A 25,413-nucleotide genomic window follows, 5' to 3' on the forward strand; every position below is an offset into this window, starting at 1 on the left:
ACAAGCAAAGTCCATCAGGGATCACTCCTAGGATAGCTCCTTTTTGCATTTATTTCTCTTAAGTCAAAGCCAATGTCAAAATCCTCTGACAGACCAAATTTGCAGATGATTGTATATTAGGAGCAGTTATAGAATCCCCCATCGACAGTAATATTCTTCATGAAGAGATGACACAGACAAATAACTTGTGTTGACAACACACCCTTAAGAGTCAACCCAGTAGTCATTGACTTGGGTAGACACATAGACAGTAATCTAGCCTTTGACCATCAAATGTCTACAGCAGTGAGGAAATCATTTTATGTTGTGCAACTTATAAACAAATGTATTGGTATCTATATGCAAGGAGGTCATTCTTCCACTATATTTAGCATTCATTATACCTGTCATTGAGTACAATGCCCCATTTGGTATGTACCTAACAAGGCACATCCGACAGTTGGAACATTCACAAAGACTGCTGACTAAAAGAATACAGGGTATAAGTAGCATGTCCTGTGCAGACCACCTCAAAGTCCTATCTCTGTGTTCTGTCTAATACAGCTATTGAGAGGAGATCTATGCCTGACATACAAGGCATTGTCAAACCCAACCCTGATGGACCTCCTGCATATCTGCAAAATGAACAACAACAGAATTATGTGTTCTAAAGACTTAAACCTTGCCTATGATAAAAATAGAACCTGATGGAGAGACAGGTATATACCCCAGAGACTATCCCTTCTCTGAAACAGGCTCTCCATGTGAAACAGAGTTCCTATTTAACTCAATTCAAGCGTAACTTGGACAAGTGGATAGGGAACAGGAAATTCATTCCTGGTTGGGCACCTATCTGTTTAATGGACACTGGCAGACTGTAAATCACTCATCTCCTAGGCCCCTGCTTGTAAATGTTTCATCTCCCAGGCCCTTGCTTACACTTATCAAGGGTACCAGAACTTGTCAGAAATTTGGGGTGCATGGCTAGGCTTAAAAAGGCCTGTGTGGTCATTAGCATAGTAAATGCTTGGAAAGGAATGGTGTGTGGCTTAATAAAAGCCACAGCTAGATATAGTTAGACTTACACATAAACACACACACACACACACACACACACACACACACACACACACACACACACACACACACACACACACACACACACCACTGATTCTGAAACCAGTTGTCTTAAAGACATTCTCTGGAGTTGCTGCTCAGGAGAGGCAAAAGCAAGAGTGGGAATAAGGTCATCTACAAGTGTTCATAACACACGCATTGCCACTTGCTCCAAATGGCAAGTTCCCCTAACACCCACTAGTATGATAGTACCACCACCAGACCCTACTGAAATGCATAGTCCTACCACAACCCTAACTCTAAACTTAAGACTCCCAGCAGGTCCCTAACCCTAATAATTACACTCTGTTCCCTAACCCTAAAGTCTCCAATCACTCCCTAAGCCTTAACTTTCTTCCTGCTCATTAAACTTAAAAGTCCCTTCCTACTTCCTAAACCAAAGGTGGCTGATTACTCCCTTCCTTAAATCTGTCATCCCACTTTCTAAACCTTAAACTTCCTTTCCATTCCCTAAACTTAAAGTCCCCATTTACTCTCTGACACTAAACTCCCCCTCCTGCTCCATAAACCTAAAGTCCCCCTTCCCTAAACCTTAACCACCCCTCCCAATCACTGTCTGAAACCTTTATCTGCACTACTATCCCCCCCACTCTCTTTTCTCATGTCTGCCTGACTTACTTTTCTCAAACCTTGCTATTATGTTTGAACATGATGAAGCAACTCCACTTTCTCCACACAAGTTTTGCACCTCATCTGAAAATGTAGTTGAGTTTGACAGTGGTGGTTGGCTGTGCAATCAACAAGATGTCTAAATTCTTGGCAGTGACTTAATGGTCTTTGAGTGCCTGGGATTCCAGCACTTGTAGTGGAACCATGGGAATACCGCCAATCCATTGTCTGGATAATGTACATCTGGAATTTGAGTCTGTAGATAAGATTACTCAGTGCGACTGTGGGTTACAGAAAGGAAAAAAAATATGTACGTAACAGATATATTAAGAATAGTCAACCTTCTTGAAGACTGTGGAAGCAACGCATGACAGGGTACCCCCTACTGATTCTGTAGTTCTTCTAGGAGATTTCAATGTTCATGTTGGAAATGATGGAAATATCTGGACCACCTTGAAATGAAAGAATGAGCTCATGGTGGAAATTGACAATGGACTTCCAGTGATTGTTCATAAAGAACACCATACACCATGTTTAAATGCAAGGTGGCACATAAATGCTCATGATACCACATCAGCTTGGGTGAAAGGACAGTGATAAGGTTCATAGCTATATTATAAGACCTGACCATTTCTTACAAAGAAAAGTACTAAGCTGCCATCTGACCACTGCATGGTGGTGAGTTAGATCATACAGACAAGGTAATGTTAAACAGTCTTAAAAAACAAAACAAAAAAGTGAATATATCTTACAAATATACAACAGTTGCTTCTGTGTGAGTTGAGTTTAACTCACACTTCTGGAATGCCATCTTCCATGCACCTCTGTAGGTCAGAGAAACTGAGTCGAGAAAGAAACTCAAGTCCTTTGTAAGTGAGGTAATAAACAGAAGTTGAGGCCCATAAGTGGTCAGTGATTTCATGACAGTAATCCTTGGACCTAATGGTGCACATCTTCTGGAATGGAAGCCACTGAGTGAAAGAAAGAGGCGTTTCATGTATTCCATATGTTAAGGAGTAGGTCTGCAATGATCTGAGTGACAGAAAAAGACAAGCCTGGAAGGTAGCAGATGGGGCAGTCAGTGAGTTGAAGGCCTATGTATGGGAGTAGTTTGGTGATAGATTATGCAGAGTGAATTTCAGATGGCTTCAAAGAGGTTAAGATAAATCATCTGATGAATTAGGGTAAGGATGATATGGTAGGGTATTTGAGATATTGCCAAAAAAGAGGAAGAACAGGATAAGGAACTACTAAATCACATTGCAAATATGTGTGTGTGTGTGTGTGTGTGTGTGTGTGTGTGTGTGTGTGTGTGTGTGTGTGTGTGTGTGTGTGTGTGTGTGTGTGTGTGTCAGTCTTCCCAACTTACATTTAGATTCAAGATACTGGAAAAATACTGCCAGCAAATAACCCATCTAAAGAAAAAGAAATAAACATTTAACAATGTTTTTGCAAGAGATAACTGTCTCTGCAACCCCCTGTATAGATTGTTCCCCCACAACCCTGCATCTTTAAATACAGTAGCGTTTAGACTACAGATCAATTCATAAAACAACAAATCACCTAAATCCACTATGTGATCTCACCAAATATTGCTATATGTTCAATTAGAAACTAAACATTTTTGCATGGGGCAAAGCTCGTCTACATCTCCACACCCACAAATCTGTACACATACGAAGTCTCAGATTACACAACATGTGGCATTAAGTGCTTGCTAATGAACAAGATGTTTCCTTATATATCTGTGCATATAGTCAAGCTCTTGTGTTCCACTGATAAACTGCAGGGGCCTTTAATCTAGCATCCATTGTAAAAGTCATGCACATAATTAGTTTGTGTTAATGAAGTACGATGAGTTTAGAACTATGCAACAAAAAACAAACATATAAAGCTAAATATTAAAACCAGATATGTAAAAATTCAATATTGAAGCTGTTAACCTCTTATATGTGTTTTACAATCCTAATTGTGAAAGAAGTGAGGAAAAAGACTGTGCTAAGGAAAATGACATGCAACTGCAAAATGAAGCTGTTGTACAATAAAGTCTACTTGCTTTGTGGAAGTCATCTAATGGTATTCTTTAGCAGGGATGGGAGAATGTGCAAAATAAAAGGATTCTGTGCTACAGTATTTGAAAAAAGCTACCCTTGAATCATGTGAAGCCTCTATTTTGAGCTTGCATGACTTTTGCACTATTTTTTCTAAAAAACTAGAAATAAAACAAATGGAGAAAGAAAGTGTCTTCAAATATTATGGCAAATCAACTAAACAGATAAATAAATAAATAAATAAAGCAGAGCTGAAAGCTTCTTTTTGAGGCATCTTAGCTTGCATATCCACTTGGTTAATACTTCTGAATGAGCCATAAAATAAAACAGTGGGAAACTTCTTTGTGCAGTATCTTATATTCCTCACATACCTGCCAAGTTGCAAGTAGGGAATGCAGAGAGCCATCAAAGTTTACATTGCTAGTGCAGAAAATGAGTTTGTCAGCCAGGTGCCTCCTTTCAGGAGACACACCTGACAATGCACATTGGGAAGATGCACATAAACAGGTTCATAGGTTCATAGGTTCATAGGTTCATCCCTGGCATGCATGAGTCTGGATATCTCAGAGGATGATATGAAGACTTTTTCTAGGGCTAAGGATGTCTATTATACTATATTCAACTTCTTACCTCTGCAGTCTTCACAAGGTCAAGCAGTTTAGAAAATGGATGGATGGATGAGTTGAGGGATAGATGGAATTGCTTTTAACTGTGATTAATCTAAGATGATTGTGTTTTTCTTCCTGGATTCCTATATGGTTGACAAGTTTGCTGCCTAAAGGATGAGAATTTTTGAAAGGGAAGACAAGAATCAAAACCTCTGTGTAAGCTTAGAGGATATAAGGAAGATTGAACTGATATGGACCTGTGAAAACTCTAGAAAAAGGAGGAGTGAAGATGAATGTTGAAGGCGTTATTCAGCCAGGCTAGAAGATTATAAGAAAGTCAAGGTATGAGACATACAAACAATGGAGAATGATAAAACATGTCCCTTGCCTTTGCTTTGACAGTCTTTTTACATTTTTGTTAGTTTGTTAATTGTTCTGCAATGTCTGATCAGTTTGCAACAATAGTTCCTAGCTGTGTTTCGTAACTATTACTTGTATTCAAAATTCATGAATTTGAAGGGCATTGCCTAAATGGTTTAAAATAATTTTGGTATTTGGGAAACTAATGTAGGCATGGAGAGAAGTGCAAAATGGAAAAATGTAAGAAGAGAAAGCAGGAAGTTTATGTAGAGGAGTTGGCATACAAACAGGCTAGTAAAGGCTGATACGTAGTATAATGAGTCACTTCCAGATATACTGAAAAGTTACATAGGTGTTCATAGTTAGATGCTGTGTGGGTTCTGTTTCCTCTTTTTCTTTATGCTTTAAGGGAAGGAAGAGAAGTGAAGGCTGACAGTGGAAGAAGGTCACACAGTTACATACCATGGGAATACAATCAATGAGCTGTTATTTAAGGACAGCGGATGAAAAGAAAGAAAGAAAGAAAGAAAGATAAAAATTGTAAACAGATCCATGATAGTAAAATAGCATTAAGAAATAAACATCATCTGCTAAAAAATTAAACATTCAACAATACTGACTTACTGCAGTTACTTGCAACTTTGCATTTGAACACTATCCAGGAGCAGTGCATTGATGAAGAGATATTGGATGGAACAGCATGCTCTACAATGTTTGTAGACAGATTATTAAGTTAAAATAAGGAAACTGAGGGTATGAAAAAAGCTGATGGTTTAGATGCAAAATTCTTTGGCTAGATTATGCATTGGAGAGTAGTTGTTTTTCATTGCTATTTGACCAGATTTGATAAAGAGAGGGGTAGATATCAGAATGGAAGGGAGATTTGCAATTGGATGATACTGGGTGGCTGGAGAAAGTGATAGGAGAGAGCGAGAGAGAGAGAGAGAAACAAGGAAGAAGAAGGAAAAGAAGAAAACAAGCCTGGGAAATATTAACAGGATTGGCTACAGCAGTACAGAGGTTGTACGTTGAACCGGATTCACTTTATAATTTCGAAATACTGAAATACCAAATTTCAATATTTTGAAATCATAAAGTCGAACGTCCATAATCCTGACAGCACACAATCGTGAAACACACAATCACAAACACATACACACCATACACCACAAAACACATACATCATCAAACCCACACTACAACAAACAAAACACACACAAACACAAAATCACAAACAAACAAACCTACACTACATGTAAAGAGGGGGGCAAGCCCCCCTGCACCCCCCATGTGGGGGGCTGCACCCCCACACCCCGCCTACTTATATATACTAACTCCAAGATTGCACAGACACTAAAACGAAACACACACCCACACATTTAACAGTCCCGGGCACACACACAAACATCACACATATACATACATCAACATTTACACACATTCAGACACACTCAAACTCCCACACAAAACACTTACAAAACACTCACTTACCTTCAATTGCATGTACATCCATACATGATATACTCCCAACACCGCACGCCACGTACCGTAAGCCATAACAGCAAATTTGAGATAATCGAATTTGCAATTACGCACTTTCGCGATTTTGAGTTTTCGACTTTATGATTTCGAAATACTGAAATTCAGTATTTCAGTATTTTGAAATTATAAAGTGAACCCTTTGAACCACATAGTTCAAAGGTTGTACTGAGGAATGTTGGGGTTTCAATGGGATAGCAATATGAGAGGTATTTATAAGAATGAGTGAAATACATAATGCGATCCCTGAACTGGCAAAAATGTGAAATCCATGGCATTAGATGCTTAAGAGCCTCAAATACAGAAACACTTTCCTTACAAAGACATCATTTGTAGACAATGACCACAGAACTGTTGCGCATTGATTGATATAATCTCACTTTATCTAAACAACTGATAAAAAATATCTAATATACACCTTCTTGGTACTGAGAAAGAAGTTTATTGACCTCTGTTGCTCCCGGGTTATGGTTACTCCCTTCTCCATTATCTCCATGACCCTGGCGAAGAGTCCATATTTCCTTTTCATGTTGCCTCTGCCTCTCATTTTCTTTGGCTTCCAAATGTCTCAGTCTCTTGTTTTCTTCAGCCTCCAAATACCACAGTTTCTCATTTTCTTCAGCCTCCAAATGCTGCAGTCTCCCTGATGATTCTAGTTCTAAATGTTTGGCCTCCAGTTCAAGTCTAACTCTAGATGGATTTTTAAGTCCTCTGAGGAAAAGTTGAACTGCCCTGGTTCTGAGAGCTGTAGATCCCCTATGCCAAACTGGTTGTCTTCCTGGTTGCTTGTCTGTGCTGCAGCTGTTATTAAGGCTGTAATCATTTTCCCTTTTAGTCAGGTTGACATGCACCAGCCCTTTGACTTGGCACATCTCAACCAAATGGTTCCTTGTCAGCTTGGGATAGTCCTCTGCTGAAATCTTTGCCTGCTCTCCCTGACTAACTAGACTAACAAAAAGTAAAGAAATAAAACTATTGTGATATGAAACTCTTAATGTCTACTTTGTGGCTGCTTGAGAGTACACCTTTTTAGTGACAGCTGTTTACAGGCTACAGGAGTTCAATTAATATCCGACCACTGCTCACCGATATGTAACATCCCCATGCTGGGCTAGTAATCAAGGAGCCTGAATCCTCACTACTGATAATGAAGAGGGACATGCACTTGGAATACGTATGGATACACTCAGGATTTCTAGATGCAGCTCTCTGACCAAGTACAAGTTCCCTTAAGAGCACACAGGGAACACACTCAGTCTAGGGTCTGGATTTTTTGATATCTGTCTCCCTCCAGACTTGCATTTAGACTCCCTCCTGGCACAACAGTAGGGTTAGGTCTTCAGCCAAGTGTCCAAGCCAAGTCCTCCAGCAACCTGTCTGTGAACCCAGTGCTTCATGTCCCTGCCCCAAGTAGCTGACACACACATTCTTTGAAATTTAATTTTCACATACACACACTCACACACACACACACACACACACACACACACACACACACACACACACACACACACACACACACACACATTCACGCACATGCACACACACACACACACACACACACACACACACACACACACACACACACACACCTGGGATAGGCTGTCACAGATTACCCACTCTACCAACTTTGACCAGACTATAAGGTAGATTCACTGCCAGCAGTCAGTTACTATAAGGCTCTTAAAAGGGTATCCAATTATGCTGAGTGAAGTTAATATTCATACAAATGGCAATGTTGACCAAACAGCAAGGCTTTCAGTAGTGGTCAGAGTTATCACCAAATAAATATGTGCAAATATGCTCAAAGCTTAAATATTTTCTAAAAAGAACCAGCCACAATGAAAAGTTTAAATATGTTTAATAATAAATAATAAAGGAACAAGAAAATACTAAATATATTTTTACAGAAAACCAGAGTTCAAATCACAGGAAATATTGCAAATAACTTTGATGGACAGACTGTTTACTATCAACATTTTGGATGGCATTCAGTTGAACTAGAATAGTCGAAAGGCTATTTTCCAGTTCATGGAAGACCAGACCAAAAATGGTCGATACCACAACAGCAAATGCTAGTGTGCATTCACTGTTGTGAGGTTGATGTTCTGCTTGGAGATTGCAGTACTGTAGGGATCGGGAAATGTACCCATTTCCTCACTATAATGCAATCTTGGAGTTTGTATATATAATAAGCAGGGGGTGTGGGGGTGCAGGGGGCTTGATCCCTGCAATACATTAGTTGTACATGTCTGGTAGGCAGGGTATGCTGGGTAATGTTGAGCACATTGAATAATGATGTATCGACATTACCAGTTGTGTTAATTTTAGTGAATATTTTTATTTTCATTTTTAATTTTTGATGATGTGTGCATTTGATGGAATGCGTTTTAAAATTGTGATAGTAAACCAGACTCATACAAATAAAGAAAAACAATCTCTAAACTAAGTTTCACTGTATTCCTGACTGAATCTACGAGAATTACAATTCCTTATTAACTTACTTGATAGAGCAAGGCACAAATACATGAGCAGTCTTTCTAGTCAGATTCCCCAAAACATAACACTTTATACAGAGATATTACTCCCTGTAAATACAATATCCAAGGTGGCTTTCAGAATGACCTCATCTAGTCACCTGATTCTAGGCTCTCACAGTATCCCCCGTTGAAACTATGACCGGAATTTAGCATAGACGGTTACAATACACATCTAAATGTTTATGGCATTGCCTGGGGATTAACCTCTTTTAACTGAGCTAATGAACAGAGGCATCTTCCAGACCCACCATTTCTACTCCTACCCAGCACTGTGGGGTAAGATTTTAATGGTTCAGCTCATTTACATTTCCTTTATTTTTCTTAAGGTAAGCTAGCTGGTTAACCTCTGCTGTTACAGTATCCTCTATTAAAACATATGCATTTAATTCAGTTACAATAATACATGTACATTTCTTTTCATTCCAGCAGGGTGCACTGTTGATATATTTTAACCCAAGAAAACCTCGGAAATACATTTTCAACACAAACATCTGTACAAATCAGTTTGATATACAAATGACATACAATTATTTACAAAATTCCAGCTAGCTGTGCTGGCACAAGTCATGCATCCACTGCCCTACTTCTCCCAACATGGCTGGCAGTGCCTCTTTTATTGTCACAGTTACCAAGGGTGGCTGACTTCCTGAAGCATGCTATTATTTATGTCTTGATATTAATTTTGGTCTATGATTCTGACACCAGTTATCTGTGTCCTTCTTCGAGAATGTTAATGCCAGTGGGGGATTCTATGACTGCTCCTAATTTATAATCATCTACATATTTGGTCAACCAGAGACTCTTGACATTGGCCTTTACTTCAGAGAAATAGATGCCAAAAAGGAGCGGTCCCAGAAACAATCCATGAGGGACTGCTATTGTGACTGATTCTTTGTAGATGTGATTTCCCCATTTCCAACTACCTGGGTCTTGTCTGTGGGCCAGCTGGCTGTTCAGCATTTGACATAAGGGTTTATACCTAACCTCTTGAGTTTGTCAAGAATGCCTGAATGGGGTATTGTGTCAAACAACTTAGCCAAGTCAAGGTAGGCAGTGTCAACCTTTTTGCCCTTGCCCATTGCTTTTTTGACCTTCTCAAAGAAGTCCACCAGATTGAGTAGTTATGACCTTCCTTTAACGAAACCAAATCTGGCAGGTCATGCCTATAGGGCAATTTCCAACCCTGCCCTAATGGAAATACTGCACATTCGCAAGTCACATGGCACAAGAGTCAGTTGCTCTAGGGATTTCAACCTAACTTGTGACATTAACAGAACATGGTGGAGAAACAGATATGTCTCCCGGAGACTGCCGCTTCTCTGGAATAGACTTCCTATTCATGTGAAACAGAGCTCCTCACTGAACCTATTCAAATGCAGCCTAGATAATTGGATGTGAGACCACAAATTTGCCCTGGGGTGATACCTTTGTCCCTTATGGACAGGGCTAAACGGTGTTGATGACAGAATCACTCTGTGCATAAATTAGTTCTGCGAACAACCCAAAAAGAACAAATGGGGATAATTGGCGTTAACATGGCTAAGCTTGTAAAGTCTCTTGGGCTGCTAGCCTAATAACCTCCTATGAACCTATGAATCTATATTTACTATACCTAGACAGGACCTTCCCTTAACAAAACTGGATTGGGTCTAGTGTCTGTAGGTTCCCTATGTCATTACTGATCATTTCCATGATAATTCTTTCCATGGTTTTGCATATGAAACTAGTGAGACGTATGAGTCTGTACTCTGTAGATGGCCTGCCTTTATATGAGGGATTATGGTTGCCAGTCTCCATTTGTGAGGCATGAAGCCTTTTTGGAGACTGCTGTTAAATAGCTCATAGGTTCATAGGTAGGTAATAGGCTATCTGCCCAAGGGCATTTATAAGCCTAGCCAGAGTGTGTAAGCTTTTGCCATCCCATTGATTAATTAACTGAGCCTCTGTCAAGAAGAGCCAATGAAGTGATCCCACGGGTGTATTTTCTGTTACCAATCCACTCATCAAGGTTTCTCTTGAAGATTGTTAGTGAGGGGCTCTGTCCAATGCAGTTAGGAATTTTGTTCCAAAGTATGAGGAGTCTCTGTGACAGGAATCTATCCCTCCAGCATGTTCTATTTATTGTTGTGGGGAGGTTTATCTCACTAGAGCGAGTGGCTCTCAGTAACTTGGATTTCTTTAGGTGGAGCATGTCCATCAATTCTGAGTTGGACATGGCTTTGTAAGTCAGGCAGAGATCACCTCTGAGTAAGCGATATGCCACTGAGTACAGCCGGAGTTGTTTCAGTTGGGCTGCATAGGACATATGTTTGAGGCCAGTAATCCTCTTGGTGAGGTACTTTTGTGGTTTTTCCAGCTGTTGGAAGTGTCTTGTGAGGTACATCCCAAATGGGGCATTGTACTCTATGATGGGTCTGATGAGTGATGAGTAGAGGGGCACTATACCCTCTTTATTTCTAGATGCAAACCCTTCAGTAATTAGATGGGCTACATAGAAGGATTTCCTAACTACTTTGGCAACATGATTGTCAGAGGAGAGATTACTATCTACCTGGGTCCCCAGATCTCTTATTACCTCTTCTGTATTAAGGGGGCTGCCACCTATCTGGCAATTCATGGGTGTTTTGTTTTTCCCAAACGGGATGGCTATGCATTTTTTGGCATTTAGCTTGAGACCATGACTTTGACACCAAGTGCCCGTCTCAGTAAGGCCCTTTTGGAAAATATCCATGTCAGCCAGAGAGTCAATTATGTCTCCCCAGTTTGCAGTCATCGGCGAACTTGGTTAGCCATAGTTTTCCTGTGTTTGCCTAAATGTCTGAGAAGTATATGCCGAACAGTAGGGGACACAGGACCGAGCCTTGCGGGACACAACTTGTGACTGGTTTAGAGTCGGACCTGGAGCCCACTATTCTTACTGTATGAGTTCTGTCTGTAAGCCAGTTGGCAACCCATCTCGTGACATAGGGGTTTATGTTCAGGCTGGTGAGTTTTTCTATAATTCCCGAGTGGGGAATGGTGTCAAAAGCCTTGGCGAGGTCAAGGTAGGCTGTGTGAACCACCTTCCCCTCATCTATGGCCTTGGTGACTGTCTCAAAGAAGTCAACCAGGTTTAGTAGGAATGATCTGCCCTTAACAAAGCTGAACTGGATCAGGTCAAGTGTTTGGAGGTTTCCAGTGTCTTTGTTAATGAGTTCCATGATGATGCGCTCCATAGCCTTGCAGACCAGGCTAGTCAGGCTTATGGGGCGATAGTTACCAGGGTCACTTGTGGCCCTTCCTTTGTGGAGCAGAATAACTGTTACTGTGTGCCATTCTATGGGCACATAGCCTGTGGAGAGGCTGAGGCTGAACAGTGTGTTTAGGTGGGGGGTTGGTTCGTTCTGTAGTTTGTGCAAGATGCAGCCTGGGACACCATCTGGCCCCATTGACGCTGTGCTTTTGGCTTTTGAAAGGGCTGTTTTTACCTGTGCATCTGTGATTTCCGGGATGCTACACTTTTCCAGCATTGTTGTGGGCCCTTTTGGGGGTGAGAGGGGGTGAAGTTTGCACTGAATCTATTTGCCAGGATGTTGGCAATATAAATAGGTTCAGTATATTTTGTGCTATTTTGCACTAGCTCAGAGCATATCTGTGAGTTGCCACTTAGATTCTTGACATAGCTAAAGAAGGCTTTGTGGTTATCTTTCAAATCCTTGGCTATTTTTCTTTCGAAGTTAGCCTTGGATGATTTTATGAGGGACTTTAGTTTCTTACTGATACTGATCAGGGTTGTCTTTCCTTCTTGGGATTTGCTTTTTTTCTGAACTAGTTTCCTCCTTCGATTGTATAGCCTGTTTATGACAGGGTTCCACCAGATTGGTTTCCTTCTCTTAGGGGAGTGAGTCTTGGTTTTGCTAGGAATGGCATGATCCATGCATCCTTGTAGGTGCTCATACAGTGCATTTGTAAAGGTTCCTGCGTCTTGGACACTGTTATCCTTTTGCGTGGGGGCTGTGAAACTTACCACCTCTGTCTTAAGTAAGGTGAAGTTTGCTATAGAAAAGTTTTTCACTGTGGTTTCCTTGGTTGGGTGTGGTGGTCTGGTGTGGACTTCCAGAGTGATTAATTTATGGTCTGATCTAACCAGTGACAGGTTGACCTCCATTGTGAAACACCTGTCGCCCATGTTGGTGATGACCAGCTCCAATATGTTTTCACCTCTGGTAAGGGAGGATACCAGCTGATCCAGGGCATTTGAGTTGTAGTGATTCCAGAGGTACTGATAGGCCATATTTCATGCTATTTAGAAAGCAGTCAGATATATTGCTAGGGCCTATTGACGCAGTGTTCGTGGCCTTAGTGACAGCATAGTTGAAGGATTTATTTTTGATAGTATTTCCTGAAAGGGGAGCTGGGAAGGAGTAAGAGTAGTAAAGTTTGAGCTGACTTTGTCTACCAGTAGGTTTCCTATATCTTCTGGCTGAGTATAGCTGGCTCAATAAACAATGAGCTCTGCATACAGTTGTGTATTGCCTCTGAGGTTGTGAACATAACTAAAGAATGTCTTATGGTTATCCTTGTCTTGGTAGACCAGATTTACCTCAAATTTAACTTTGGTAGGTTTATTTGAGTTTTTTGTTTCATTTGATGTGAGAGCTTTTATCTTGCTGGGTGATATACCTCTTAATTTTTTCCATGATTTTCTCCCTTTTTATATACATCTTACTGATGTCCTCATTCCACCAGAGTAACTTGTTTTTTATGTTAGTTCTGTACTTATTCCTGGTTGGTATAGCTTCCTCTCTGCAGCTATTAACTTGCTTATATAGGACCTCTGTGAACAGTTCAGTGTAGGCAGCAGTATTTTCAGGGTTTTGGGAGGGGGAGATTGAAATTTTGCTAGGTTATCACTTAATAGTAGGAGGTTTGCCTTAAAGTAGTTCTTGAACATGCCATGGTTAGCTAGGGATCCAGGTTTTATTTTTAATTCAAAGTAGACAGATTTGTAGTTGTAGCTTACCAGAGTGGACATTATACTGAGGGGGGGAGGGGGGGTTGGGCAGTGTTCTGCCATATTAGTGAGGACAAGATCCAGTATGTTTTCCATCCCTGGTTGGAATATATTTTTTTGAGCAATAATAAACACTGAAGACAGGGAGAAAATGAGGTAAGGAGTGGACAATGTGTTGACAGAGTTCTAGATATATTTTCAGTCAGGTTTGGTACAGGAGCAATGTCAGTTTTTGGATAGATGTATAGGGCAATCTCCAACCCTGCCCTAATGGAAATACTGCACATTTGTTTGAAATTGGTAGATTCAGGTGTGTTTTGGAGAGTATGGGGTAGAGAGTTCCATAATTTGGCTATAGAAAAGATTTTCACTATGGTTTCCTTGGTTGGGGGTGGTGGTCTGGTGTGGACTTCCAGAGTGATTAATTTATGGTCTGATCTAACCAGTGACAGGTTGACCTCCATTGTGGAACACCTGTCGCCCATGTTGGTGATGACCAGGTCCAATATGTTTTCACCTCTGGTACGGGAGGATACCAGCTGATCCAGGGCATTTGAGTTGTAGTGATTCCAGAGGTACTGATAGGCCATATTTCATGCTATTTAGAAAGCAGTCAGATATATTGCTAGGGCCTATTGACGCAGTGTTCGTGGCCTTAGTGACAGCATAGTTGAAGGATTTATTTTTGATAGTATTTCCTGAAAGGGGAGCTGGGAAGGAGTAAGAGTAGTAAAGTTTGAGCTGACTTTGTCTGCCAGTAGGTTTCCTATATCTTCTGGCTGAGTATAGTTGGCTCAATAAACAATTAGCTCTGCATACAGTTGTGTATTGCCTCTGAGGTTGTGAACATAACTAAAGAATGTCTTATGGTTATCCTTGTCTTGGTAGACCAGATTTACCTCAAATTTAACTTTGGTAGGTTTATTTGAGTTTTTTGTTTCATTTGATGTGAGAGCTTTTATCTTGCTGGGTGATATACCTCTTAATTTTTGCCATGATTTTCTCCCTTTCTATATACATCTTACTGATGTCCTCATTCCACCAGAGTAACTTGTTTTTTATGTTAGTTCTGTACTTCTTCCTGGTTGGTATAGCTTCCTCTCTGCAGCTATTAACTTGCTTATATAGGACCTCTGTGAACAGTTCAGTGTAGGCAGCAGTATTCTCATGGTTTTGGGAGGGGGAGATTGAAATTTTGCTAGGTTATCACTTAATAGTAGGAGATTTACCTTAAAGTAGTTCTTGAACATTCCATGGTTAGCTAGGGATCCAGGTTTTATTTTTAATTCAAAGTAGACAGATTTGTAGTTGTAGCTTACCAGAGTGGACATTATACTGAGGGGGGGGGGCAGTGTTCTGCCGTATTTGTGAGGACAAGATCCAGTATGTTTTCCATCCCTGGTTGGAATTTTTTTTTTGAGCAATAATAAACACTGAAGACAGGGAGAAAATGAGGTAAGGAGTGAACAATGTGTTGACAGAGTTCTAGATATCTTTTCAGTCAGGTTTGGTACAGGAGCAATGTCAGTTTTTGGATAGATGTATAGGGCAATCTCCAACCCTGCCCTAATGGAAATACTGCACATTTGTTTGAAATTGGTAGATTCAGGTGTGTTTTGGAGAGTGTGGGGTAGAGAGTCCCATAATTTGGCTATTTGATTTCAGAATAGGGATTTACCATGAATGTTATGTTAGCTTTGCTTACTGTGAGAAAGTTTCTGTCTGCAGATCTTAGCCTTCATGAGCATGAGTAGGGAACAATAAGTTCCTTGAGGTATGGACAACTGTCAGGATGGAAGATGATACTGTGTGTGAATTTAAGTTGGCATTGATGGAGAAGGTTTGGTAGCTTGAGCCAATTTAATTTATGTAGAGACTTGGTAATAGTCACACAGATGACAAGAGAAGGCTGAGGGACTCAAACCTTGCACTATAGGAAGCAGCATATTTTAAGCTCATAGCATTATTTATCTGTTAGCTCAAACAGTACATTTCACACCCTTTCCTGCAAAAAACAAGTTAAATTAAAAATGTGTTCATAGTTAAAATATTAAGATTAAACTCGCAAACTCCATGTTGTCCAATTTGTTAACAGCAAAATAAGAAACACTCTGTCAACATTCAACAAAATAGGGGCATCTTACCCAAAGAACATGACTCGTATGATGATGCTCCTATTTACAATAATCAATTCCTTCTTTTAAAGCATGGAGAGAATTTAACAAAACCTACATTTTTTTTCCATGTAGGCATTGCGCCATGCTGCTAATATGGGCGTGAACATTTTTAGATTCATTAAACGCTGCTGAGCGGCACACACAAGGGTACCGACATGGAAACTTCCATGGCATGCAAATCACCTCATAAGCAGGTGAATTTCATGTAAAAGAGGCAGGTAGATTGAACCAGCAAGCAGATAGGCAGCTCTACAGACCCTGTGCCAGTGTCCATAGTGTACATGGAAATATTCCATGTATAGGACTGTAGACAGATAAAAGGGACTGTAAAAATGTAGGTAGACAGACAGAAATAGCATAGCACACACAGATATAGTCAAAACTATCCTCTGTGTGTTCCAAAAGTTACAGTAAATATATGAAAATAATTTTTTTTTTAATAATCTGAGCATGTTTGCATGGCACGCCACAGTGCGCAAAAATGCCTTATATAAAAAAACCCAGGACAAATCGAGACAGAAATGTATTACAGGACCCTCCATGCAGTATATACAATAGTGCACTGGTGCTGTTGCTAACATGGAAGGGCTTGGAAGCATGTAGTATCCAAGCTGTGAGCACGGATCCCTATGCAAATTAGGTGGATATACTGAATAGTATAATGGGGTAACCCTGTCTGCATACCCCTTCCATGCAGGCAGAGAACCATGTTGGTGTTTACAGAGGAATTAGCTGACATCAAGAGAGTGTGCGTCCAATAACATCTAAGCTGATTGGAGTTTAGCTGCATCCGTTTGCGTGGTGTGCCACCACGCTGAGAATGGACGTCAGTGGGGTGTGCACTGACGTCTAAGCTATGTTTACCTATGGGGTGCATGTTTCTGCATGTTTGCATGAAGTGCCACTGTGCTGGGCATGGAAGTTTGTGGGGGGTGCCTTGACTGCTAAGCAGTGTTTACCTACTTGCAGTGCATTTGCATGGTGCGCTGCAGTGCTCAGAGTATCTACAGTAAAAGGCCAATGATGCATTAATTAGTCATGATCCTTGCTTAACTTAAACTAGGGCAATTAAATGATGTCAATGATATATTAGGCAGGTGCACTGCAGCATAGATAGCACCTACAGTAGAGCACTATACTGTATAAATACACCCTACAATCTGATTGTTCCTCAATATTCTACACCATTGGAGTACAGACTTGGGAGTTTTAACTGACAGAATGCTAGAGGCTGTTGTAGGTCTGCTACATTTTTATGTGTTAGATGCTGAAGTCAATGCTGCTGCTGCCGAAAATAGGTCTAGGCAGAGAAGGAGAAGAGTGCTCAAGCCCAGGGTAACCTTCCAGCAGCTACATGAGCTGGAGATTGTAGAGCACTACAGGGTGGACAGGGATATACTACATGAACTCACTGAGCTCTGCTTCCATCAACTCAGGCCCAGAACCAACAGAGGGGAACCCATCCCAGTAGAAACAAAGGTGTGTGTAACCCTTAGGATAATAGCGACACGTACCCTCCAAAGACCAACTGGGGACATTATGGGGGGCTCACAGGCATCACATCCAGGTTACTCCACCAGTTCCTGGATGTCATGCTACCACATGCCAGTGAGCACATTTCTATTCGTCTAACCCCTGAGGTGAGGGCCAGCAATATGCAACACTTCTACCATGTAGTACACTACCCTGAGATACTGGGTGCCATATATTGCACTCATGTACACATCAAGGCACCTCCTAGTGAGGAGGGTAGAATATACATCAACTGCAAGGGGTACCACTCCATCAACTACCAGGTCATGTGCAGTGCCCAGGTCATTATCATGAATGTGTGTGCTGGAAGCCCCGGCAGCTGTCATGACTCACATATCTGGAATCCATCACAGCTATAACAGATGTTTGCTATGGTGGACATCCCACATGGCCATTTAGTGGGGATTCGTGGCTACGCACTGGATCCAGGGATGATGACACCCATCAGAAATGCACACACACCCAAGGAAGAATGCCATAATGAGGCACACGCACAAACTAGTAACATCATAGAACATCTGTTTTGGTTGCTGAAGTCATGGTTCCAGTGCCATGATATATCTGGTGGAGCTCTGCAGTACTCTCCAGCACATGTGCACATATATTCACAGTATGTGCCATGCTACACAATATGATCCTGCAGATGCAGCTGCAGCAGGATCAGCATAGGGAATGAATACACAGACCCAACTAATGTCTAGGTCACCACAGAGACAATCACAGGAGGACCCGGAGGAGGAACTGCCTGATGATGTTCCTGTAGGCAGACATAGGCATGACCAGTACACCCTGGCATTTGCTAAGAGACAAAGCATAGCACATACACTGAAAACCTAGGACCTCAGAGACTGACACCTTACTTACACTCATATGCATATAATAAAATAGCTGATTCCAGGCAACCCACACGACCTGCACCTATCCATGTTTCGGATGTGTACCACTTGCATCTCACAGAGTCAGCCCTGAACTACAGCTCTATCAACTGCTGCATTCTCAAGGTAAGTCTCTAACCTATACACAAATTGTAAGCATTACTATAATAAGGTATTGTATGTATGGATCTGCTGCTGTTATGCAAGAAAATATAGGGGGCTATTTGGTCTGAGTTAACATCAACATGGGACAGATAATACCCAGTCCATTAGTATGTGTTTCTTAATTTTAGGCCTTTTGGTTGGAATATTCATGACATCAGGGAAGGTAGATGTTAAACAGTTGGCGCACATGATATTTGGGCTACTATCTACCCAAGCTGATCATGTGCTGTTGTTCCCGCACCCCCAACACAGCAGTGTACCCATATAACCACTTTAACAGAATATCAGCTATGGTATAGCAGTGGACTAGGCAATCTCAGGGCTGTAACATCGATAGTGCTCACACATTGTATGTCTCTCTTCATGTAGGAGAACAATGTACATATGTATGCTGTTGAATGTGTGATGGATAACCACTCTCTGTCTAGCGACCTGTGTGGCTCAGTGGACTAGTGAAGCTAGCATGGGTGATGGTATTGATGGTACTAATCTGGAATTACTCACATCTTTTGCATGTGAGGTAGTAGTATCTTGGTGTTTTCACAGAATGTCATACATCCCAACCTCTTAGTGCAAGAAATCTGGACAAAGCCATAAATATTGGAGGGACTAAGGTCCAAACATAGGGACAAAGTTTAAATAATGGTCACATAAACTTTGCTGGACGTAAAGGTGTTGCAATAGTACATATATTCCAATGGATATAAAATCTGAAAGACAATTGTTTGTCTGTAGTCCAAGCACCTCTGGAACAATGTTCAAATGTTTAAATGAAAGGAACCACAAGTTGAGAAATATAAAAACACCAAGTATTTAAAGATTCCAGTAAGAAGGAAATGGTTAGCACTTTCATTTGAAAAAGTTTCAAACTTCATCAGACAAACTATTCTACATGCAGTCACCTTAAATACCCTAACATTTACTTCTATTGGTTAAAAACAGTGTCAGTCATCATGATATACAGCTGAACATAAAACTGTTGCCTCATTTAAACCAAAAACTGTCAACACTACATTAAAAACAATTTAATACAACTAATATTCAAAAAGAGTATATATGTATGTATATTTAAATATGTGTAAGAATGTATAAATTAATGTATAAAACTGTATGTTGTTGCCAGTTGTCAAACAACCTTATTTTTGTTGTTTTAAAACCTTTTTTCTTTCAAGTGCTTTTAGTTTCAATATTGCCGAGATAGAAGTGTGATCATTGATGCCAGACCAACTGTCTGCTTTTAAACGGATTTGCCATTTTAGCTAATTTATTTCTAACTGTAAACCCCAAAGCTTCTTTTCATCAATAGTGACTTGATAAATTACTACAAAGGAAAATGTATGGTTCACATTGTCAGAAATATGTCTGGCCAATGCATTATTCAGATTATTTTTCCTAATAGAGTAGTCATGCTCATAGATTATTTGACTTAGCTTATGCTCAGTCTTTCCTGTGTAGAAATCAGAGCTTGAGTCGCACATGGCCAAATAAACCACTGCTGTGGAATTACAAGAATGCTTCCCTTTTATCTGATGTCTAATGCTTCTAATAGTTATATTATCAGTTACATTTACCATATGACACCATGAACAAGTTCCGCATCTAAAAGTTCCTTGTTTATTTACATGAAAGGGAATCTGTTCTTGAAGAAATCCTTAAAATTATTATCTCTTCAGTATACAATAGCTGGTTTAACCCCTAAGTGCTTCCTGATGTTAGCATCCTCTAACAGAATTGGCCAGTGTTTTCGAAAATAAAAGTTAAAAACTTAGTGTCCTGGCTAAAAGTTATAGTTAAGGCTTTTTAAAAGTCTGGATGTTGTTGCATAGTGTCATTGCATAGTTCTACCATGGTACTACATTCTATAGTACTTAAAGTTCCCTAATACTCGCCATTGGCTGATGTAAGTGGAATGGTGCCTAAAATAGGTTGAAAATAACCATTTATTCTCTTGGTAATGGCTTCCATACTTAGTTCTTCCACTAATTTTACCAGGTAACCTCTTTTCAGGAACATACCACGTAGAAACTGACATTCTTTCAAAATCTCTTCATGTGTTGTAACCATGCGAGCAGCCCTGACCAATTGGCCTTTCATAACAGACTTTTTCGATGAAATGGGTGTGAGCTTGTATAATGCAGAAAAGTGTTAAGAGCATGTGGCTTTTCTATGAATGTTAGACAATTATCTGCCACCTTCATCATCTTTCATCAAATTCACATCTAAATAATCTATGCTGACTGAATCATATTGCTATGTAAACTTTAAGAAACTAGTAGTTTCATTAATATATGACAAAAATTCACATAAATCAGCCTGCGTTCCTTTCCAAATAATACAAATGTCATCTTGAAACCTTTGCTATAGTTTAATATAGTTACTAAACCTTGACTGGACGACAACTGTCTTTCCCAGTATGCCATAACTAGATTTGCATAGGCTCTACCACATGGTGAGCCCATGGCTATTCCTTTCTCTTGCAAGTAATACTTATGGTGAAAAGTGACATAATTATTAGTTAAAACCAGCTCTAAAAGTTCTAGAATAAGAGTTAATGTACTGTGTGGCACCTTGTATTCTACAAGCATTTTGTTTACCCATTCTATCCCAGTTTGTTGTTAGATAAATGTGTAAAGGTCAGTTACATCTATGGTGGTTTAAATGTCACTAACGTGATAAGATGTTTTATCTGTTCTAGAAAGCTCCACGAGTCTTTACATTTATGAGTTTCTTTCACTATTATTTTCTTTAACTCATGATCCAAGAATTGAGCACATGAAGCAGTAATGGAACCTCTTCCATCAACTAGAGGTCTCATAGGGGGATTTTGAATACTCTTATGTATTTTTGGAATCCCAAAAATACTGGTATCTGTGGGGTAATGATGTTCATATAGTTATACAGATCGATGTCAATTCTTCTCTCTAAGAATATATCAGTTAACTGTGCACGAATCTTTCTGTATGTCCCATTTAATTTGTGTAGAGACACTTCACTATGTGTGTCAGTTTCTAAAAAAAGTTGTAACCTTTCATCATAACTGTCTATATCCATAATAACTACCCCACCCCCCTTGTCTGGTTTCATTATTCTAATGTTGTTACCTTGCAAGTGCTCCATGGCTGCTATTTCAGTCTCTGTCAAATTACATTTGTGAGACTTGTTCTTGCTCTTTTGTAAGTTTTTTAAGTCAAGTTCACATAATTTTTCATATATGACTAACTTCGGATGGAAGGGCGGGTTATAAGTTGAACTAACACTCCATAAATTTTGATGAGACTCATATACCTTGTTATGATTTATAAGAGAAAAATTTAACTTTCTAAGGTATAACTTTAAATCTATTATTGTGTTCGTAAAATCAAATGATCTAGCAGGAACAACAGTCATCCCTTTTGCTAATAGATTAGCTACATCAGTTTCTATATTTACTTTAGTGTAATTATATACCTTAAAATCTTTCTCATCATTTTCTATGATAATATAAGCATTCAATACATTTTCAACAGACAGAGACAGCCCAAAAGACATAACCCCATGGATGGGGCTTCATGGAAAAAATCATTACAGCAATCTGTTAGTACAATTCATGTTCGCCAGTTCCTGGTCCTCTGTTTGGCCCCTTGAAAACCCACTGCTTGATACCCCCCCTGTACCATAGGTCTAGCTTGAGAGTCAGCTCTATTTCTGATTATCTCGGATCTTCTCAGCACAGGGTATTCATCTACATAGCTACCCATAACTTAATTTTCAACTGTGTCATCATTAGGTGCTTTCCCACTATTAGTATTGTGGTTGTTGGGCCAATTATTCCGGAATTTCTTGTTGAAAAACTTGCATTTGGGTTGTGCACTTGTGGGTTTAGGGTAAGCGAAACCGTTAGCATACTCGTCGATGTCTCTCTTTAATTTGCTACTCTTCCCCATTTTTAAAGTTTCTATATGTTGCTCTATGCTGTTATATATTCTCAGGTATTCATATTTAAACTGTTCAAAAGAGACATTGTTTCTTATGCTAATTTCCAGAGCTGATAAACTCTTTACTTAACATGTGAATATATTTATAATTATATTTTATTAACACTTCCAAAAATTCCAACCCAAACTTGTCAAACATATTTAACAGTTCATTGTGCATGGGTGAATTATTGATGAGCCCTGATGGAAATTTCCATAGATGTAGGCCCTTAGGAATAATCCTGAGTTTAATGCATTCTCTGAGGTATGCATTTTCCAAATGCAACGTTTTACATTTTAGAAGTTTGGAATCATACTCTGTCATCTTACCTTCCACAAAAGCTCTGACCTGTGTTTGGTTTGAAGAAAAGGAAAATGCAGCCCATAGCCAGTCACCTAGCTGTGTGTCACCCATGCACAATGAACTGTTAAATATGTTTGACAAGTTTGGGTTGGAATTTTTGGAAGTGTTAATAAAATATAATGATAAAGAATGCTGTGCACATTTTGAGTGAAGTACTGTACTGCAGAAGCAGGGGTAGATGTTAATGTTTGTAACATACAACATCCCGGATTGGAACACAGGTAGGTGTGGCCTGGAGTCACATTATAAGTACTGACACTCCCACTGGGCATGCCCATACACTTAGTAAAAATGAGCACAGTTCGGTTGACCCTTCATTGAAATGACCTGTCATGTATAAATGGGGTTCACTTCAGAATGTCGAAATTATGAAACTTTGAATTTCATATGATCAAGACCATATGATTGATGTTTCGAAATATGGAAATTCCAAAACAAATAAAAAAAAATTAAATCTTTCTGCAGGAGGGCAAGCCCCCACTGCGCCCCCCACACCCCTGCTACTTAAATATTCAACTCTGAGATCGCACTACAGAGAGGAAAAGGGAAATATCTCCGTTCACAATGTTTGGATTCTGAAAGCTTGATCATATGGTCTCAGTCATATGAAATTCGATCTTTCTGGATTGCAGCATTGTGAAGTGTTCCCGTATAAACGTCTATACATACAGACATATACATATACATATCTATCTGTCAGTATCTGTCTCTCACATGCATAGTATATTTATCACTATGTAGCGTGAAATATATATAACTATATATATATATATATATATATATATATATATATATATATATATATATATATATATTAAAATGATACATAGACTCTCCCATATATCTACAGAACACATATACATATCATACACAGACAGCTACATTTATATATACATCCCTGTTATATACAGAAATATGTGTGTGGATGTCTGCATTGTCCAACATACCCTAATAATAGTGAGTACATTACACTGCCCCACAACCATAATGTTGCTCAAAGGATCCAAAGTAAAGGTGCAACAGTACATAAACCACTTACCTACAGACCTCTATGCCTGCTGGATGTCATCATGGAGACAGAGGTGAGCAGGTGGTGTAATGTACAATGGTGTTAACACACTTATGGACAGGGCACATTGGCCATGCCCACAGTGTAGCCTACATATCTGCAAGCAGCTACATATGGCCGTAATGGTAACTGTTCACACATAGCTAGGATAACATCAGTTATCTCACTGCTAGGATACTATATGCAGATAGCAGTATGAACCCATATCAATCTGCATGCCACAGATGCTGTTCAACACAAGCGTAGTTTGTGTAATGCACAAGTACTGTGCCTGCTGACACATATACAACAGATTAAACCTGTGGCATGTACAATAAATGCTGTGCTCTATAGTGTTAAAGGCTAGATATGTAGGAGTTCTAATCTTACTGAAGCCCACTTGGTGTGCGTGTGTGTGTGTGTGTGTGTGTGTGTGTGTGTGTGTGTGTGTGTCTGTGTGTGTGCGTGTGTGCGTGTGTGTGTGTGTGTGTGTGTGTGTGTGTGTGCATGAACGTATGTGTGTGTGTGTGTGTGTGTATGCGCGCACACGTGCGCGCGCGTGTGTGTGTGTTTGTACTCCTGCAAAACAGCACATGTCCTCATGGGCTATCCACCTGCAATGGTTATGCACTTTTTGGGCCTGTAACTTGCTGCTGGTTCTACAAGGCCTGATGATGTTAGCCACTTTAAGACTACCAGCTGACAATGTAGTACCAAGACTTGAGCCATGGCACGTGCTATAAATACTGTGATCTGTAATGTATAATACTAGATAGGTGGGAGTTCTAATATCACTCCAGGCTACTTGGTGACCATGTGTGTGCACTCTTGCAAAATAACTGTCATGCCCTCATGGGCTAGCCATCTGCAATGGTTATGCACTTTGTGGCCTCTAACTTGTTGCAGGCTTCTAAACTGACCTATTCTACAAGGCCTGATGATGTCAGACACCTTAAGACTATCAGCTGATAGTGTTGTAACAAAGCTTAAGGCATGACGTGTACAATAAGTGGTGTGATCTATAGTGTATAAGCCTAGATAGGTAGGGGTTCCAGTCTCGCTCTGCCCAACATAGTGCACATGTATATCCATATGGAAAATGATCACCTATGTAAAGTAAACATAGGTAGGGTTTTACATCATTTTATGCCCCCAAATGACTGGCCATAACAAGGCTTGCTGATATCAACAAGCATTATATGTTCTGAACTGATAGTATTAGCAGACATGAGTTGTGCTGCATTCATCGGGTACTCTGATCTGTAGTGTGTACTAGTACATAGGTAAGTGTTCTAATCAGGTCTATATTATTTGAACGAAAGTTCAAAATATTGATTGCTGTAAACAGCAAAAATGCAGGACATCGAATCCTGTATTATGGGGGGATGCACCCCCACAATTATATATACCAACTCCGAGATCACACTACAGTGAAGAAAGGCAAATTTCCTGATCTTCATTGTACCACGATCTCATAAAACA

The sequence above is a fragment of the Protopterus annectens genome, chromosome 5.part0, assembly GCF_019279795.1.
Source record: "Protopterus annectens isolate FY-2018-M chromosome 5.part0, PAN1.0, whole genome shotgun sequence".
NCBI lineage: Eukaryota > Metazoa > Chordata > Ceratodontiformes > Protopteridae > Protopterus > Protopterus annectens.